General features: G+C 39.7%; 1 protein-coding gene across 2 annotated transcripts in view; it reads right to left on the bottom strand.

The window, feature by feature from the left end:
• CWC22 (CWC22 spliceosome associated protein homolog) overlaps nt 1-15464 on the bottom strand; it is a 63129-nt gene extending 47665 nt beyond the window's left edge. The window contains exon 1 of one of the 2 annotated variants that reach the window (XM_061135670.1): nt 15312-15464. The gene's annotated coding sequence lies outside the window, so the exon portion shown is untranslated. Of the gene's footprint in view, nt 1-9586; nt 9606-15311 lie in introns of those variants that run through there. The other variant, XM_061135673.1, reaches the window with a different exon arrangement.
• Nucleotides 15465-15689: the final 225 nt, after the last annotated feature.

The following is a 15689-nucleotide window of genomic DNA, read 5'->3' as shown; positions in this document are numbered from 1 at the left end:
CACTAAGAAGCCTGTGAAAAGTTAAGGATAGACCTTATGCTCTTTAGAGAAATGACAAAAAAAAGGTAAATAAATATAACTAAAATGTCTATAGATAAATTAAAATGGAATTAAAAAAATAATTTATAAAGGCAGCAGAGAAGGAACAAAAAACAGAGAGGACAAAAAGAAAAAAATAAGATGGCAAACTTAATTAACTCTATGAATTATGTCAAGTATTAATAAACAAACATTTCTAAATAAAAAACAGAAGCTACTCCTCCCTCACTTCAGGTGATACAGCCCTGAAGGTATTATAACCTAGTTTTCGCTGGATTTTAGGTCCCACTTGCCTCCTCAAAATGACGTACACAGTGTGTATTTGCCATACACAAATCACAGAATTCTTTTCAAAGATCCTGTTTTTACGGCTATAAATGTATAGAGCTATAAAACTCAAAAAATTTTATTCAACAAATTTTTGTCCAAAGGTAATGGTATTTTTTTTTAACCCCTACTAGTACCATCACTATATTCTAGTATATCCTTATCATCCAGTATTATTTATATATACATTTATTCAATAACAACAAACATTTATTACATTTGTGTTTTGCCAGGCATCCTTCTAAGAACTGGGTAGACAGCAATGAACAATCCTAACAAAATTCCTTGCCCACATGGAGCTTACTTATAAATTTATTTATAGATTAACTTATAAAAAGTAAAGTTAATTTATTTACAAAAAGTTAATCTATAATGGTAAGCAAAGCACTCAGCTACTGATGAAGCAAAGTGGCTGGCTGGGTCTTTTTTCAACACATGTCATTTCAGATCATTACTTAATACTGTAAAACAAGATCCTGAAGTCACTATGTTAAAAAAAAAAAAAAAGTGGAATATGAAAACCTGCACGGCTGGAGAATTACTTGTACATATATTAGGGCCCACCTGACTTACTTAGAAGAAGATCCATATACAGGGGTGGCGGGGGGCGGGGGGGAATACCTAGGCACACTGATTTTACGAAGGCATCGCCAAGGTAATTCCAATATCCAACTCTTCCTCAAGATTTCTCAGCCTTCCAATTCTGGACGAGAAACTAGTTATCAATTTGTCTTAAATCTTGAGTCAAATACAGGACTCCACAGCTTACCTACTTTGTAGTGAAGAACTTAAGACATAAATCATTTCAAAAGGGAAATATAGATTCAAATATTAATCCTTACCTAACTGGTAAAAAGCACATACATGTATGTAAAAAAGAAAAATCAGTATGAGTGCTTTTTACATCTGAGAAATCTGGGCACAATTCATAGGGAGAAAACTCTCACTCATAATGCACTGGCGGTCAGAGGACAGGCTTTTTGGAGCTTAGGACATCAGCCATGATAATTAAAGTAACAGTATCTACCATAACGGGCTTCCCAGTGGTGCTTTTGGTTAAGAACTTGCTGCCAATCCAGGAGATATAAGAGATGGGGGTCCGATCCATGGGTCAGGAAGATCAACTAGAGAAGGGCATGGCAACCCACTCCAGTATTCTTGCCTGTAGAATCCCACGGACAGAGGAGCCTGACAGGCTGCAGTCCACAGGGTCGCAAAGAGTCGGACACGACTGAAACGACTTTAGCATGCACGCATCTGCTATAACATGATCACAAACACAAATTTAAGCACTGAACTGGAGTCATCCAGATGACAAAATATGTTCATGAAACACTTTTATTATCTTTAAAATGAAAATAAAACATGAAAAATTGAGAGAGGGCAAGAAAAGGAAAAAACCTCCATCAGAATTCAGTCTTCCTATGTAAACTAGATATGTATCTGATAACAGTAATTGTTTCAATGATTATGTACTTCTCAAGTTAAAAAATGCATATATGTACACTGGAATAAACAGTAAAAATTTTCTTGCCTGTAGGCTTAAATATGCTTATTAACTGTGAGATATGGAACATACTTTATGTAAAAATTAAAAGCCTAGAGAACTGTCAATGTCCTTACTATTCATCGTTTGTCCTTACTCCCGGGATGATCTATACGACACCTCAATAGACGGTTCCATTCTCTTCTATTTTAATAATGTTGTTATACAAATTACTTGGGGCTTCCCCGGTGGCACAGTGGTAAAGAATCTGCCTGCCAATGTGGGAGACACTAGAGACGTGAGTTCAATCGCTAGGTCAGGAAGATCCCCTGGAGTAGGAAATGGCAACCCACTCCAGTATTCTTGCCTGGAAAACTCCATGGACAGGGGAGCCTGGAGGACAACAGTCCACGGGGTATGACTGAGCACGCACGCACAAACATACCCTGCCACCACCACCAATTAACTGTAACCACAAATTACATTCACCAAGACTCCCTCTATGAACTAGGCTCAATAAATGAACTGTCCAAAATGAACCTCAAAAGAATCTAATCTAAGTAAAAGACTCTGCCTGGTACTCTACTTTTTGCAGGGAATATGCTGGTGGATACTGCTGCCATCAATCACCTGTGACTCATTTTCAGGACTTCTCTGATCCAGAAGGAGAAAACACAGAAGACAGAACAAGGCCCTCCTTCAACAGATGCTAGACGCCAGTGACTGCCATAGACTCATCTGCATTATTTTTGTCCTTGATCCTCTTATTTTTTTTCTGCTCTCTGCTAGCAGACACTTCTAAATCAGCACTGTACAAAAGAATTTTCTGCACTGATGGACAGGTTTTTTTTTTCTGTACTGTCAGTAGCCACTATACCAATACAATAGTCACTGGCCACATGTGGCTATTGAGAACGTCAAATACACCTAGTGGAAATCAGAAAATTAATTTTATATGATTTTAATTAAGTTTATATTTAAACATGAATAACCACATGTGGCTACTGGTTACCATACTAAACAACACAATTCTAAATGATTAGCAGACACTGGAGGCTTTTAGTCAGGGCATTCTGAATCCTTGTTTTGACAATCTCCAGATACGATATTCAAATTTCTCCAAGCCAGGCTTCAATAATACCTGAACCATGAACTTCCAGATGTTCAAGCTGGTTTTAGAAAAGGTAGAGGAACCAGAGATCAAATTGCCAACATCTGCTAGATCATCGAAAAAGCAAGAGAATTCCAGAGAAACATCTATTTCTGCTTTATTGACTATGCCAAAGCCTTTGACTGTGTGGATCACAACACACTGGAAAATTCTGAAAGTGATGGGAATACTAGACCACCTGACCTGCCTCTTGAGAAATCTGTATGCAGGTCAGGAAGCAACAGTTAGAACTGGACATGGAACAACAGACTGGTTCCAAATAGGAAAAGGAGTCCATCTAGGCTGTATACTGTCACCCTGCTTATTTAACTTATATGCAGAGTACATCATGAGAAATGCTGGACTGGATGAAGCACAAGCTGGAATCAAGATTGCTGGGAGAAATATCAATAACCTCAGATATGCAGATGATACCACCCTTATGGCAGAAAGTGAAAAAGAACTAAAGAGCCACTTGATGAAAGTGAAAGAGGAGAGTGAAGAAGTTGGCTTGAAACTCAACATTCAGAAAACTAAGATCATGGCATTGGGTCCCACCACTTCATGGCAAATAGATGGGGAAACAATGGAACCAGTGGCTGACTTTATTTTTCTGGGCTCCAAAATCACTGCAGATGGTGATTGCAGCCATGAAATTAAAAGACGCTTGCTCCTGGGAAGAAAAGGTATGACCAATCTAGACAGCATATTAAAAAGTAGAGACATTACTTTGCCAACAAAGGTCCGTCTAGTCAAGGCTATGGTTTTTCCAGTAGTCATGTATGGATGTGAGAGTTGGACTGTAAAGAAAGCTGAGCGCCAAAGAATTGATACTTTCGAACTGTGGTGTTGGAGAAGACTCTTGAGAGTCCCTTGGACTGCAAGGAAATCCAACCAGTCCTTAGTGTTCACTGGAAGAACTGATGTTGAAGCTGAAACTCCAATACTTTGGCTACCTGATGTGAAGAACTGACTCATTTGAAAAGATCCTGATGTTGGGAAAGATTGAAGGTGGGAGAAGGGAACAACAGAGAATAAGATGGTTGGATGGCATCACTTACTCAATGGACATGAGTTTGAGTAAACTCCTGGAGTTAGTGATGGACAGGGAGGCCTGGCGTGCTGCAGTCCATGGGGTCACAAAGAGTTGGACACGACTGAGCGACTGAACTGAACTGAACTGAAGATATGATACTAATTAATTCTTCAGATGCTGACAAAAGTTAAAAAGAAAAAAAAGAAACTCATATCCAAATTAACGGGAAAAGTCATTTGGTTATTTTCCATGACAGATTCAGATTATGAGAAATAAGGAATATAATAAACCTCATCCTAGAGTTTGTCTATGTTTTAATCATCAATGTGTGATCTCCACAATCTTAAACGCTGCTCTGCAGCTGCTATGATGACAAATAATCATTTTACATAAACAACAAGAAAAGCCTGGCATTAGAGATATTATTACTATCACAAACTTCATATACAATCCTGGGCCACTGAACAACAGTGCAGACAGCGATTGATCACATCTCCAGGAGATAAATGATCTATCCTTTAGCTTAGACTGAGTAACCAGAAGGGGTACTGATAAAATGGGAAAAAAAAGAAAACCAGCCCTGCTGACAGCCAAGTATTGACACCGACACAGAAACCACAACTTGTAGAATGGATTTTCATTAATTTGCAAAAGGGAAAAATTATGCCAATGTAAGCTGCAGCCCATGGGGTCACAAAGAGTTGAACACGACTGAGTGACTGAAGTGAACTGAAGTCATCATATGGAACATGGATTATATGAGGTCAAATTCCTATCTCTAGTTAGTTCAGTCCCATCTGACCCACACAGAATGATGTGGGCATGCACTCATGTGTTCTTAAGATACGACCACTTACTGTTTCACCAGCTCTTTAGTTTACAAGTTCTCTCTTGTCTACAAATGCCTTCCTAGACCAGATATCTGACGAGCACTAAGTGCATTACTGGGGATTTTTTATTGATGGGCTTTAACATACAAGACCAATCAAGCACTTTCTTCAACAATTCGATGACATGGGGGACAAAAAAAGAAATGGGTGGTACAACGTTAAAAGAAGCTTAACAGACTTAACACATGTAATATGTGGACTGTGTTTAGATCCAAAGTTGAACAGTTTGCCCTGCTCTATAATGGGGTATGTTTATATAGTAGGATCCATGCTAACTTGAAATGAGCACTAACTCAGTTAACTAATATCCTCTCTGCAGTCTTTCTTCCAAATAAAGGAGGCAGACTGGATGTCTCTTCTCTTAATGGGGGACAAAATAATGGAAGAGGACACTTTCTAGCCCAGTAATACTATGAACCTGCTGAAAAGTACTATATGCACATCATGGTTTTCTGGGTAGAAGAATGAGAACAGGGTGGGATCTGGACTTTCAGAAATACTTAAATCCACACCGATGAACATATTTTCAACCCAAGAGAACTAACCTTAGCATGTACCTAAAATAAGATGTATTTCAAAGTCAGCCTTTACCTATATACCTATATAGTGTATACTATATACCTATATAGGCTTTATATATAGTGTGCCCAAATTGATAATAAAGGAGATAGTCTAAGCTCTAGTACCAATAATTTATAAGCATTCAAAAAGCATTTTTCTCAACTGTAGAACATGTTTTCCAATGAGGTAAGTCATTTTAAAATAATGTGATGGTTAGTGACCCATGGCTGACAGGAATGATACAACGGTGAACACAGCTTGCCCAATGCTGTTCAAAAGCAGCCAAAGGGAAGAATGCCAATGTATACAGCAGCTCCACAACACACTAATTTGCCATCTACACTAACAATTCTACAGCACATCACAATGATGTTTCTGAGATATCTGAGATGAACTAATTACATTTCCTGTGTCAGAAGTCACAAACATCTAATTTAGTCAGATAACAACAAAAACAAATAAATAATAAATTGTTATAGTCACAAAGACACTATACCAGGCACTTCATTTCTATATTCTTATTCAACCTTCATTGTTACCCTGCTTTCGTGACTTTTTTAAGCCTTATTTTTCAATGGGAAAATTGAGGTACAGAGAGTTGAAGCGATGTGTACAAATAAATCACTGCTAGTACGTGACAGAGCTAAAATTCAAGAAAGTTTATCTGATGCCAAACCATCTGATACTGCATCCCAAGGAAAATACCAACATTAGTAAGCTGATGCCAAACTGGTAAATTATAAAATGTAAAAAGATACAATCTATATATACTATGCATAAAATTTTCCTAAACTGATCCATTAAAAGTTCCAGATAGTAAAGGTTTTGATGTTAATATAATGAGGCCCTACTTTTTTTAAACATGAATAATAATGTTAAGGATTCCTTTATTTAATTTGCATACCAAGAATTCACTGTGACCAGGTACAATACGAGCAAATAAATCACTTGACTATTGTGCAATATCTAGTATTTTCCTTGATGATCCCTCTTGGGTCTAAAACCTGGTTTCTCTTCTCATCCTACACACATAAACACACACACAAAACCTGGTTTCTCCTCTCATCCTACACTCACACACACACGGCAATTTTTAATGCCTTTAATTTCAAATTATCTCATCCATTTAAGTTTACTGAGTTTTCTTGCTGATCAGTGTAATCTTTCACCTTTCTACCCTTCAACCGTCATCACCAAATACTTTTCTGGCAATCGAGTACAATCTGTTACATTTCTATGTCCCAAAACCAAGAGTGAAATTGATAATACTGTAGACTGCTATCCCAGTTCTAACAAAAAATGCGTAAAGTACTATCATCGTCCAGATTTATACAGAATATGCCTACAGGGAAATTCTGAGAGTTCAATATGTGCATGCTTGATACATAGACTAATTGGAAATTCCTGCAACGAGAGTAATTTATCTAGAGTTTATAGCTCTCACTGCTCTTCTTAGCATCACTGTGTGGATTTCATGATGAATTATTAAATTTTCCTCTCCTTGTCACAAGTCAGTCACTCAGCAAAACCACACCTACTCTCCTGAGCAAGAAGAATATTTCATAATAAGAAGATGTTGTTTCAGCAAGCATCAGAAAACAAAATACTTAATAAGATTTTTAAGAAGACTGCTTTAGACTAGTAACTGGAAACTATAAAATTACATACTCTGCAATTATCTCAAAACTTCAAGAAACAGGAAAATACTCAATTAATTAATGCACTACTCTCAATTATTTCAAAATAAAACATTTACCACTGTCCCTTAGGTATCTTCAACCCATGTTAGAGGAACTTATGGAAATATACTATCATAAAATTTTTAAAAGAAAGTTAAAGAAGTCGATTTCCTTTAGTTTGCTCTTCTGCATTCTACATAGTAACAGTAAGCATGGCAAACTCCAAACATTATAACAGAGTTTAAAACAAAAAACAAAATAAGAAAATGTAATAGTAAATAGCATTCAAATTAAAAGCTAGTTCAAATCTGTTCTTAACACAAAAATGTAATAGAAAGGTGGTGCTGATGGAATCCTTTGAAAAATTTCCAAATAGGACACAAACCGATGACCCTTCCAAATAGTGACTTTCCTTTTCAGGGAACAGATAGGAATAACAGATTGGCCACAGTTCTTAAGCATTAACGACAAGATTGCCATGGCCTTTCCCTATTTGTACTAGAGGAAAAAGAAACATTGTTTAAGAAAACTGCTTCCTTATTTTTTCTTGCTATTTTTTTGAATACATACATATTAGCAAGAAATTTGCCCCATGATATGCCACATAAGAAAAAATTTGATACTGTAATTTGATTTCAGCACAGGTTCACAAAATCAAGAAAATAAAAGGGCCAAAACTTTTCAAGAAAAGTCACAAGAGTGACAATCCCTTACGTGCAATTCTGAAATCCGAAATGTCTTAAAAATACAGGTTTTTTGTAAACTCATTTGGCAGCAAAGTTTGACATGCACTAACTCAAAACTTTATGTGACTCTTCACATGATGCACTATAGAAATATTACATGTACTGGACTAGATGATGTTGCCCTGGGACCCCAAAAGGGGGATTACTTAATAAATATATCTGCACTGTATTCCCTCTGTAAAATCTGAACAAATTCTGAATGCAAATCAGAATGATCAATACAAACACAGAAATGCAGATCTGTCCTCCCTGTTTGCTCTCTGACACACTACAGGACACCAGGTGTGTGCTTTGATGTATAGCCATTTGAGTGACTAAAGGTTACCACGTAGAAGTAACAGGGTTAGAAGCTGTGCAGATAGTATTAGACATTGTTTGGGTTTTTAAGCGATGAGGAATAAACAGCATAAACACTTCTGACTGGTCTTTAACTCTATGTAGGGAAGACAGCACCAACTTGGGGACTTCTTATGACAGTGAGACTCCGATGAGTAAAAAAAAAAAAAGACAAAATCTAAACGTTCTTGTCATTTTTTAAGAACTCAGTGACACCAATGTGTGTTGTGTGTTAAGTCGCTTCGGTGGTGCCTGACTCTTTGCAACCCCATGGAATGTGGCCCCCCAGGCTCCTCTGTCCATGGAATTCTCCAGGCAAAAATACTGGAGTGGACTGCCATTTCCTTTTCCAAGACCAACATTCATACCAAAAATCACTCATTATAAACTGAGAGTGTTAACCCCCATTCACTTCCCACATCATGAAGCCAATCCATATTAGTCTGTGTTAAATTACCAAAGAAATTAAAATGATAATGATCATATGAATAAGCTACCTACACTTTTTTAAAAAGTCTTTTTTGGTACATGGGAAGATCCAGCTTTTTCACTAGAATGCAGGCTCTATGAGAGCAGAAGTTGTTGATTTTTGTTTCAAAATCGCTATCAGCTACTTCTGGATTTACAGTATTGATTTCAAATGAGTTAGTTTTCAAGAAAAATTATGTTGAACTTATTTACTGGTTCACTTAAATATAAATTATGACATTTATGGGGCAAATTCCCTTTATCTTGCCCCCTCTCTAATTCCATTCTCTTTCTCTACACAACCAAGCTTTTTCTGGTAGATGAGTTCACATGAAGTGCCTTTAACTCTTCAGTTCAGTTCAGTTCAGTTCAGTCACGTCCAACTCTCTGCGACTCCAAGAATCACAGCACACCAGGCCTCCCTGTCCATCACCAACTCCCGGAGTTTACTCAAACTCGTGTCCATTGAGTCAGTGATGCCATCCAGCCATCTCATCTTCTGTTGTCCCCTTCTCCTCCTGCCCCCAATCCCTCCCAGCATCAGTGTCTTTTCCAATGAATCAGCTCTTCGCATGAGGTGGCCAAAGTATTGGAGTTTCAGCTTCAGCATCAGTCCTTCCAATGAACACCCAGGACTGATCTCCTTTAGGATGGACTGGTTGATCTCCTTGCAGTCCAAGGGACTCTCAAGAGTCTTCTCCAACACCACAGTTCAAAACCATCAATTTTTCGGCGCTCATCTTTCTTCACAGTCCAACTCTCACATCCATAATGACCACTGGAAAAACCATAGCCTTGACTAGATGGACCTTTGTTAACCCCTCTTACCACAATTTGGTTTCCACTCTTAGGATTCCACAGTACTTACCAAGGTTACATAATGACTTTCTTGTTGCTAAATCCAGGGGCCACTTCCTTCTTTTATGACACTGTATAGTATTTGGTACTGCTAACCACCTTCTTGAAGTTCTCATTTCTCAACTTACATCAAAGATACCAAGTTCTTCTGGTTTTGCCTCTGTCTCTTCCTCTGTCCACCCCTCTAACAGTGTACCATTCCATAGCGTTTAATCTTTGCTCAGGGAGTTTTGTCTGTTTTGTTCATTATTATAATCCCAGAAGTCTCTCAATACCTGGTAAATGAACAAATGAATAGTCCTTATCTTTTCTTTCTCCACATTCTCTCCGGAAGACCATCTCCACTTCCACATCCTAGGCTAATACTCATAAGAACGATTTTACTTCATGTAATCTTTTCTACAGTGTTCCAAGCCTTTATCTCCAAATGCCTATAGAAACCTCAGTGTGGATGCACCAAAAGCCCGCTGAACTACAGAAGTCCAAATTAGAACTCATTTCCTCCTCTCCTCAAACCAGCACTTCCTCTAAAATATTACCTGTAAAACTAGCCAAGTCACAAATTCCTCATTCCCAGTCAGTCATCAAATCTAACTGATCATACCTTCTCAGTTAACAGGAGACAAGAATCAAATCTGCCCACTTCCCCCCATTCTCTCTGCCACTGTATACAGGAGAAAAGTAGGGGGAAGGCTCCATTTAGGAAAGATCCTATAAGATAATCCCTGGTTTCATTTTAGAAGAAGGCAAAATAGTTTTGACCTCTCTAATGAGATTTCTCACAGGTCTTCTTTATCTCCAGAATATAAGGACTTTCCCAACTTACCTCTAAAAAACATACTACACACCTGTAGGGCTCCACTGCATTCTACCTACACAGAGCAAAAGGATTCTTTAAATACCTGTAATGCTGCCCAGAGAGAAATCCAGGCCTTAAATTAAAAGCACATTCTACTACAATATAACTGTATTATTTCACACTTTCAAAATTTCCTTCTAAATTTTTAAAATGAAAAATTTGTCTCAATGCCTACTGTATCTACCATCAGTCTCCTTATATTAGTCTTTAAAAGAAAACAGTTCTTTGGTAGCAGTTCTTCTCGTTAACTGAATAAAAATAAATCTTAAGGGATATCTCTGGGGCTTCCCAGGTGGTGCAGTGGTAAGGAATCCGCTTGCCAATACAGGCGATGCAAGAGATGTGAGTTTGATCCCGGGGTCAAGAAGATACTCCTAGAGCAGGAAATGGCAACTTCACTCCAGTATTCTTACCTGGAAAATTCCATGGACAGAAGAGCCTGGTGGGCTACAGTCCAGGGGGTCACCAAGTGTCAGACACGACTGAGCAAACACACACAAGGGACATCTCCACTGCTGCTATGCCTTTAATCACCTGTACTCAGACCCTCTGAAGCCCACCTCATCTTGCCTTCTCCTTACCCCACACTTCACTTGGTTCACACAGCTCAAGAGGCCAGCAGCAGAACTCAACTTTCCTCATTAATCCCAGTACCTGATTCACTGAACAAATATTGTCAGTATGGGTTTTACTGATCTGTGATTAAGTTAAATTTATACCCATTGTCATGGTAACAAAGAAAAGACAAAAAACCTTACACTTAAAACCTACATAACCCTCACCACTTGTGGCAAAGAAACAGCTCCAGCGCATCTAACCACCCACTGAACAGTCCCTTTTTCGTTTTGTCTTTAAAGCTTGCATTTGTGAGGAAAGTCTCCTTTGTGAGATTTTTTATAACTGAAAAATTTTGTATGGGAGAAACAGGAAAATAGAATGAAAAGAACTGATATTTATATTAAAAAGTGGTTCAGAAAAGCACTTAAGAGAAAGGTTTAAAGGTTGAGAAAAAGCAGGATGGTCATGGTCTTTTTCTTTTTACTTTACCCGCAATTCTTTGGAAGCAAATTAAGAATAGAGGGTCAAAGGCAGTGTGTGTATCTTGTGAGGGGAGATGTATGTTAAGCTGTGAACAAGACACTGAGGTCTGAGATAAGAGTTCCTATTATCAGGCAGAGCAGAGAAATCTAAGTGCTACAGCAAAGTTATACACACAATACTATTAGAAAAACGGAAGGGCAAGTAAGTGGGTCTGGGGAACACAGAAAGAAATCGGTCTAGAAGCTGGATTTTGAAGGACAAGTAGGTCATTCAGGCAATGAGATAGCATGTATAAGGACTCAGAGGCACGAAAGACCTTGTAGAACACTGGATCCTTGAAGTTCTTGGTCACTGCTATATATCCACTGTATAACAGTGCCTGCTACTTCATAGGTTCCAATTCTAAAATCAAATATAAAAGGAGGTGTGTAAGCTTTTGATGCTTGTTCCTAATTCTTCCTAGGAAGAACTCCCTATAATGATATCCGACAACTTCTTTACCATGGAATACCACAACAGTCTCATCCCACGTATCAACCCCTGCTTCTAGGAATGGCCAAGCTGTTGCCATCAACTGTATCAAGACAGTACCATAAGGAGCAAAACCGTCCCTGTCTTCACCGCCACCCTCCCTCGTTAACCTGGAGAGTAGCTTTAATATACCTCCCTATAAGATGAAAAAAGTATCAGTTCCTTTCCTACCAGTTCCAATCCAAGAGGAAATCTGACCCTCAAGGTGTAGTTACTTCAACTTACTAAAACAGGTCTAACTGCTGAGAACGTTGCATGCCTTCATTCATGCCACTTTGTGGCCCCCTCCCCAAAATGCGTTCATCAGCTTGCCGCACTTAAGTATAAGGGCCAGATATGTTCTCTCAACTCTCACAGCACAGCTTTGAAGGTAGGCTTGCTGATGATTAAATGAAAGAGCCACTTAGTAAATCATAATCTAAATTTTAAATAAAATTTGAGGCCTCCACAGAGAAGTTTATAACGTAGCCCCTATATACAGCACTATATTCTAGACCAGAGACTCCTGTCATCAGGGCTAGAATAAACCTGTCCTGATAAACTAATTCAGGAAAGGACTCACAGGGTAGCTTTCAAGGTGAAAATACCGAACTCTAGTCTGATCCATTTATGAGTTAAGCTCAAAGTCAAATTAAAGATGAACCTCCACTGGGTCTCACCCTCCCATTAGCCAACCTATTTCATAATCAAGGGACCCTTAGGTCCCCCGGGCAAGGCAGCCCACACCATTTTTTTGGTATCTGTTCAATGGGAAAAGATTTAGCTTAACTACAAATAGCAAAGGTTTGCTTTAATCACTGCTTCCTCCCCTGGTATATTACTCTTGAAGAAAAGGCTTTGAAAGTACGAACTTCCTTGTAGGCCTTGAAATGTCTCTCAATGTCCACTTGAGAAATGAATATACTGAGATAAAATATTTAGGCTACAGACTTATTAAAATCTGGAGGTTTGTTAAAACTAATGGGCCAAGAGGCCTTTTTATTCCATTACCCTCCCATGCTAGGATTCTCAGATTTAAACAGAGAAGCAGAGAAAAGCAACAAGGAAGCCCTCAAAGTCACTAGTGGGATCAGCTATATTAGCAAAATCCACTTCTTTCTTAAACTAGCTGTAGGCTAGCAGTGACATACATCAAGTTAGGGATACATCTAACTTGATGATGGTGTGATCACTCACTTAGAGCCAGACATCCTGAAATGTGAAGTTAAGTGGGCCTTAGGAAGCATCACTACAAACAAAGCTAGTGGAGGTGATGGAATTCCGGCTGAGCTATTTCAAGTCCTAAAATATGATGCTGTTAAAATGCTGCATTCAGTATGCCAACAAATTTGGAAAACTCAGCAGTGGCCACAGGACTGGAAAAGGTCAGTTTTCATTCCAATCCCAAAGAATGCTCAAACTACCGCACAATTGCACTCATCTCACATGATAGCAAAGTAATGCTCAAAATCCTCTAAGCCAGGCTTCAATAGTACATGAAGTGAGAACTTCCAGATGTTCAATCTGGATTTAGAAAAGGTAGAGGAACCAGAGATCAAATTGCTGGATCATAGAAAAAGCAAGAGCGTTCCAGAAAAACATCTACTTCTGCTTTACTGATGACACCAAAGCTTTTGACAGTGTGGATTACAACAGACTGGAAAATTCTTCAAGAGGTGGGAATACCAGACCACGTTACCTGCCTCCTGAGTAGTCTGTAGGCAGGTCAAGAAGCAAGTTAGAACCAGACATGGAACAACAGACTGGTTCCAAATTGGGAAAGGAGTATCTCAAGGCTATATATTGTCACTCTGCTTATTTAACTTATACGCAGAGTACATCATGCTAAATGCAGGGCTGGATGAAACACAAGCTGAAATCAAGACTGCTGGGAGAAATATCAATAACCTCAGATATGCAGATGACACCACCCTTATGGCAAAAGTGAAGAAGAACTAAAGAGCCTCTTGATGAAAGTGAAAGAGGAGAGTGACAAAGTTGGCTTAAAACTCAACATTCAAAAAACACATCATGGCATCCAGTCCCATCACTTCATGACAAATAGATGATGGAACAAAGGAACCAGTGACACATTTTATTTTGGGGGGCTCCAAAATCACTGCAGATCGTGATTGCAGCCATGAAATTAAAAGACACTTGCTTCTTGGGAAAAAAGCTATGAAAAACCTAGACAGCATATTAAAAAGCAGAGACATTACTTTGGAGACAAAGGTCAGTCTAGTCAAAGATATGGTTTTTCCAGCAGTTATATATGGATATTAGGAGCCATTAGGAAAGCTGAGCGCCAAAGAATTGATGTTTCCGAACTGTGGTGTTGGAGAAGACTTTTGAGAGTCCCTTGGACAGCAAGGAGATCCAACCAATCCATCCTAAAGGAAACCAGTCCTGAATATTCATTGAAAGGACTGACCTTGAAGCAGAAACTCTAATATTTTGGCCACCTAATGCGAAGAGACGACTCAATGTAAAAGACCCTAATGCTGGTAAAGATTGAAATCAGGAGAAAAGAACGACAGAGGACGAGATGATTGGATGGCATCACTGACTCAATGGACACCAGTCTGAACAAACTCCGGGAGATGGTGAAGGACAGGGAAGCCTGGCGTGCTGCAGTCCATCCGGGGGCAAAGAGTAGGACACGACGGAACGACTGAAACACAAGTTAGGAAAAGACAAAGGATAACAGAGGAAGAACACACATAATAATAAATGAACGGTCCTCAGAACTACGTGGTAAATGATGAAAAAGAAACGACTCTGAAATTTTGAAGCAGTCACAAAAATACTTCGCCGGAAAGAGGAATGAGAGGAGAACTTCCACAGCTTTTTAATAAACCACGGTTCATTAATCTCACACCTGTGGTTCGGGGCCCAGGCACTAAGAAAGGGTCCTTGGGCCCCGAACCAACGACTCGAGAGGCTCCAAGTGATCCGCGCCCAAAACACACCTCACACGAAAGTAAAGGGTACCCGCGCTGGTGCTGGATTCCACCATAAAAGCCACCGCGGAAAGACAGCTCCAGGAACCTCCCGAGGAAGCTAGTCTGTCCGCGCAGGCACTCTCCATCCCACCGCGCACTCCCCATCCCACTCACTGGGGCTCTTCGGCCCGACCGACGCTCACAATCCAACCTCGCGGGCCACCGCGCGGCGGGAGACCCAAGCGAACCCGAAAGGCGCCCACGGCCATACCAGCGAGCCCCCACCTCCTCCTGGGGCCCCTTCATTTCCCACCCGGCCTGGCAACCTGCAACCCCAACTCAAACTCGCTGCCTGCAGCGAGTCTACGGACTTCGGTAATTACCTGGAGCTCCACCGCGCCGCCATCACACCGGAAGCACGTCACTTCCTCTTCCCCGGCCCCGCAGTGAGAGGAAGGCGGAACGTGAAATACATAAAAACCTGACGTAAACTGACTCTGATACGTTATTTTATTAACTTATTTTAAACATTGTTTTATAAGACCAGATTCAGAGCCGTCGATCCGGCCACACTTTTCCCTTCCCAAGACGGCGACAAAACAGACACAAACTACAAAATCCAGAACCCTCCGCCAATGTGGGCGGAAATGACGTGCCCAGTTGTAGGCTGCGAAGACAGCAATGCACGACGGGAATGATAGTTCTTCTGGATAAGGATCGTAGAGTTTGCTCTGGAAGCTCACCGGTAACCTATTTCTGTC

This window comes from Dama dama, chromosome 33, assembly GCF_033118175.1.
Source record: "Dama dama isolate Ldn47 chromosome 33, ASM3311817v1, whole genome shotgun sequence".
NCBI lineage: Eukaryota > Metazoa > Chordata > Mammalia > Artiodactyla > Cervidae > Dama > Dama dama.
The sequence above is the reverse complement of the archived record's forward strand: the minus strand, read 5'-3'. Positions and strand labels throughout refer to the sequence as shown.